Here is a 5,474-nt window from a genome sequence, read left to right as displayed (position 1 = left end):
GAACGATGAACAAGAAGAAGAAATTTAATTTTTTGATTTTTTTGGATTGCTACACTACTGGATTTTGAATTCTTGATAATAATTTTGAATGGAATAACGTAATTTGTGGAATCTTAATTTAATTTTCAGTTTTCCCCCTTAATTAGTGGAACAAATGGACACTATGAGATTTTAAATTGATTTTAAAGCTTTTTTTCCCTTAATAAGTGCAACAGATTGATACATAATGTATCAACAATAATATATCCGGATCCTTAATTATGTATATAAAATATCTAAAAAATATGAAATTTATGTAATTATAAAAATAATAGGGATAGGTGGTAATTTAGGTTTTACACTATGGTATTTATGTAAGTTATACNTATATAGAAGAGGGAGTTTCAACTTTCGCATGTTAGCTTCATGTCAATATATTTGAAGTTGAGGGAATACTTGCCTTTTCAACTATTTTTTTCTACGTGTCTTTCATTCCTGACTAAACATAAATAATCCACCACTTTGATAATATCTAGAGCCATTATTCTGCCACATTTGTTCACTATGTACTATGCTACTAATTCTCGCTCTTCGTCTTCTTCATTCTTATTCCCTTGAATTCAAAGTTTTCTTCCTGTGCGAAAATGATTTAGGTTATTTTTTCTTCAATTCGATGCTTCATTACTATTTTTTTCTGTGAAGTAAAAGCTAATTCCTCATCATGTTTTATCTGGAAGTGATTTCACTATTAGAAATTCATTGACAATTATTAAATTTTTTCGATAATATTTTTTTGCCCATTTGGCCCAGATGGCAAAGAGGCCAGGAAAAGATTGTCAATTTTAGAGTTTGAAACGGCACATGCAATTTGGAGGAAGGAAGAAGATTCTGAAAAGAGTAATAGCGGTAAGCATTTCAGTTGTTTGATTAGACTAGATATCCAAGTCTATGTAGATTGTATATTGATTTATTTGCAAATTCCGTTGATTTATCTTTAGTTGAGCATTTGATTTTCCTCCTCTTTAACGAAAGTATGTGTTCTCGCCTGCAAATATAGATGATTATGAATTGTTCACTTGATAGAATTTTGACTATTTACTTTGGGTCATATTTTGACCTGAATACAACTAAATGTAATAGATATGGACAATAATTTTAACAATTGAAGTTTGTTAGTTTATTGGTATATGATTTTCTCTTCCACATATCGAGTGGACTCCATAATGGAGAAGTTCTTAATATTGAAAACAAGAAATCCCAACACTATAATGGTTCACCTTCAAAAGCAATTGAAAACAACTTCGTCATATGATGTTTTGTATTTTTAAATTAAAATTGACAAAAGGTGAAAAATAGATGCCAAAAAGATTTGTAGAAAATGATCCTACTGATTTTTGGTATCTTCAGCTAACAGCTATCTAAGACAATTTGATTCGGAACAAGAAAATAAGGAGGAAATTGTTAACTTTCATGTGACCTGAATGCTAAAGTACAACTAAACGGAAGATATGGACGCTAATTCCAACAATTAAAGTTTCTTGATTTATTGGTATATGATTTTTTCTTGCACTTCTGTGAGTTCCATAATAGGGAAGTTCTTAATGTTGAAAACATGAAATTGGTCTTTTAAACAAAGGGGACGAGGAGCCTATTCTATTTTGTAACTTGCGAGCAGGGCTCATTTGTGTGGTTTAAGAGTGTGATGGATGAGTCCCAAAGAACGATCAAGAATCCCTAATTCAGCTTCATAACTACTGCACCAACGTATATAATAAAGTTGATTCATGATCTGCACTAATTACTATGCTTCAAGCATCCAACAAGCTAAAAATGGTGTTGACATAGTCTCTGGAGCAAGTGTGAAGACTCATTTTGTTGGATCAAAGTGGCGCCAAGTTTTCAAACACATTGCAATTAATCATCTAGATTAAAAGAATTGGTTAGTACTTATCTAGCATATTTACTCATTATTCATTCTTATTAATAAATTTTTGTTTTAGAGTTTATTGAAAACGCCTTTCCACCTCACAAGGTATTAAACTGGGTACACTATTGTCGTCATCAAATTATAAGTAATATTTTGCTCCTTTTTAAAAAAATTTATTTTTGAATTTATGCATATGTCAGTATCTTTTATTGTGGTCCATAAGATCTGATTGAAGAGCTAAGACATCTGTCCCAAGATTTCTCACGCACGACAGGCATAAGCTTGAATTTCATAAAGAAAATTTCTAAGGTTCAAACTTGTTTTATTATATACTTTTGAGATACATGCTTAGCTTGACTTCAATTAACAAGGGATGGTGTTGGAAAGTAAAATACATTGTTAGCTATATAAAGCTCTAACCTGTAAAGTCATTACTGAGAACTCAAATCTCTTTAAAGTTGCTTTAATAGCTTCCATAATTATCCCTTTAAGAATAAAAGGGATACAGATGATATATATCAAATGAGCAGGGTAATTGACATTACCCTTATTTTTTAACCAAATTTTTTTTGGAGTGCTTTTGTTTAGTTAAATGTGATTCAACTCTAGCTGCACATTTGTTTTAATTGAGGTATACTCTAAGTTGAGTAGTGGCTAAACCAAAGTAAAATGATAACTCTGTGAGTAAAATGTTGTTTGCATCACAATTTGATGGAATCTGGAGCTACTGATGCATCTTGATAAGTGTATGTGATCCGTGCAATTACTGTCCATTCTTCATTAAATTGTAGGAAAAAATGAATGAGAAGCGTGACATATGCGCATCTGGCATTGCTCCTAAATGGACTAATGCATATTTAAAGATTATACATTAGCTCCATGAAAGATATTATTTATAGAGAAGACATGCGTGATAGCAGCTAGGTTATTCTCTTTTTGATGTTGTGGTCTTTATGAACTGATGACTATAATGAAGAAAAGTAGAGGGAATATGTAGTAAAATGTTCAACTGCTCCTGGTTTATACTGTATTGACTGTTTTGGAGCTTTTAAATGGTGCACAAAAATCTTCTCAGGTTGTTCTCGATTTTGCAGGGTAATAACATCTATAAGATTAATTCAAATGGGTCTATTTCATTGCCATTGACACTTTTCTTTCTTTCATCTTCCTAATTCCTCAAGTGAGCTCCATGCCAGTCTGACTAAGGTAAGGGGGAAGACCTCATTTCGTCAATCATATCTATTCGTCTTAGTCCTGAGGCTTCAGTGATTCAATCCGACATTTCATTTCACCCTTCATCATTTGATTATTCTCATCTAAGAGCTGATCTTGCAAAAGGAGTACAGTGCGATAACAAGTGAAAATCGGCAAACAAATTGCCGTCTCAGGTGAGTTCCTCAACCTTCTTCTTTCTCCTTTTTTCCATCAGCTTGATATATCCTAATCTCCTTCAATGAAAAATCTCTTAGAAGGTTGTCGTATGTGACAATTTTCGGTGCTCTTATTTCAAGTAACTAGGTGGCTAAAATATCTTCCATTAGTGTTATGTGTACGCGAAGTAGAGATTTATTGTGTTCTTCATCACTGTTAGGTGTTTAAAGTTGAAGAAACCATTGGGCGTCTAACAACAACTGCTCTTTCCCTACTACTTCTGCAAGAGAATGTATCTTGCAGGACTAGCTGATGCCTACCACCTCTTTATGCAACGTTGAATCATTGTTGGACTTGCTGATGCCGATCACCTCTTTGTGCAAAGTCGAATTATTTTTTCCCTTGGATTTATTCGTGTTCCTACAGTGGAACCTTGAACAGAATTTCAAGCAGCAAGGAGAAAAGGTACTGACAATTTTCTCTTCCTCATACATGTTCGGTGAATCATTTTCAAATATCAGTCATTGTCACAAACGAATTAAGAATAGTAAAAAAAGAAGACAAGATTGAAACTTCCTTAGAACTTACCAATCAACATAGATATGCAATGCTAAATTTTAATCAAAGCAAAAATCATTTCGGAGTCTCTACATTTCAACAACTTATTATAGCTGTACTACCGTGTTATCTAGAATCACTTGGCAAAATACATATTTGTGGCGATTATATTTGGTTAATACAATTAAGACCAAGCTGTGCACTCACAGAAAGTGGAAGTTGACTTATTAAGTGAATTTCCAAAAAGAAATAGAGAAGACGAGAGAGGGCGAGGACATAATAAGAAGGATTGTTTTGTGACTCATGACCCACTTGATGTTTGTTAACACTTATATTTTTTATTATCATTACTATGTTGTATGTCATTACTTTTTCCTTTGATATGTACAGTAGAGTCATTAGATACCCCTACTATGTTTGCCGCTCTTGCCATGAGGACAAACATCGAACATATACCTTGCAAAGACGCTATGAGAGAATGAAGACATTTTAAACATCATATAAGTTGCTTGTGTTAAAGTTCAATTACTCAATTTGTATTGTATAATCTTTATGTTATTGATAGCAATGATTTATTAACTATGCTATTGGGAAGTTGTATTCAAATTGTAAAAATTAATGTAGTGTTATACCAATTTCTTTCCTTTTTCATATTAATGTACGAGTATCATACCATTACATAAAGCCAAACATATCATATTATTCTGTTAAGTTGTATTCTCAAATGAGTTCTTGAAAAGCTTAATAATTCCTTCGAGCGATCAATCATCTGTGATTAATAATATTTTGTTGGGCACGGGCCGTGTCTTCTAGTATATATATAGAGTATAGAAAGACTTGCCTTTAATAATTCAAAATAACAACAACTTAAATTTATCCATTTCAGATCTAACAATAATGCTTTTGAATAAGTGAATTAAGTTTTTCAAGATTTTCTCCTTCCTTTTGCTCACTCATTTTTATCAAATATATTATAAATCTACAACAAGGCAGGCTACCATTTAGCTTGGAAGTAAAGCAAAAGTTAAAATATTTTTCTAGTTTTTCTTTTACTATTTCATTTTTGCTCACTTGCTAGATCACATCCGCAATCTTAGGGTTTTGTTAGAGATTTCTTATGTTTGTTTGGTTAAAAGTATTAATTAAAGAATATTTTCTCTCAAATAGAAAAAATTAAGTTTAAAAGTATTAATTAAAGAATATTTTCTCTCAAATAGAAAAAATTAAGTTTCGTAAGTAGCAGTACGCATTTATTTATCTAGATTATATACAAAATAATTTTGAGATAATAATTTTGAGTTTTTGGCTAATAATCCTTTAATTATGACTCAAATCTAATATACATTCTTATATTATCTAAGTTGGCAAAATACATCCTTATATTATCTAAATAATAACAAGAATCATCTTTCAGTCTATTTTTTATTAAGAAATCGAGTGAGCCAATAAAAAAATAGTCTTAAATTTGATCGTGTCTTAGCCACACAAAAGATCAAAGTTACCTAAAAAGAATAAGAATATGGATAGGAAATAATTTTTTCATTCTCAGAATTTAAATTTTCTGTATTGTTAGTTTATATTTTTTTGCATCATCAAGTAAATTGACTTGCAACAATACGTAAGTTTTGAAATATATAGA

The 5,474-nt window shown here is 31.2% G+C and overlaps 1 long non-coding RNA gene across 3 annotated transcripts; it reads left to right on the top strand.

Annotated features, from left to right (window-relative positions):
- The first annotated feature begins 464 nt into the window (after positions 1 to 464).
- Positions 465 to 4,484, top strand: LOC107017412. Of its 3 annotated transcripts, XR_001456493.2 has the most exons (6): positions 466 to 632; positions 790 to 885; positions 1,570 to 1,918; positions 3,001 to 3,294; positions 3,498 to 3,742; positions 4,226 to 4,484. It is a non-coding gene; the product is annotated as an uncharacterized LOC107017412 (long non-coding RNA). The 3 variants fall into 3 exon arrangements; XR_003577813.1 differs by having other exon boundaries at positions 465 to 632; positions 1,655 to 3,294; XR_003577812.1 differs by having other exon boundaries at positions 465 to 632; positions 1,570 to 3,294.
- Positions 4,485 to 5,474: the final 990 nt, after the last annotated feature.

Source organism: Solanum pennellii, chromosome 4 (assembly GCF_001406875.1).
Source record: "Solanum pennellii chromosome 4, SPENNV200".
In the NCBI taxonomy this organism is placed as follows: domain Eukaryota; kingdom Viridiplantae; phylum Streptophyta; class Magnoliopsida; order Solanales; family Solanaceae; genus Solanum; species Solanum pennellii.
Note: the sequence above shows the minus strand (reverse complement) of the source record. Positions and strands in the feature narration are given on the sequence as shown.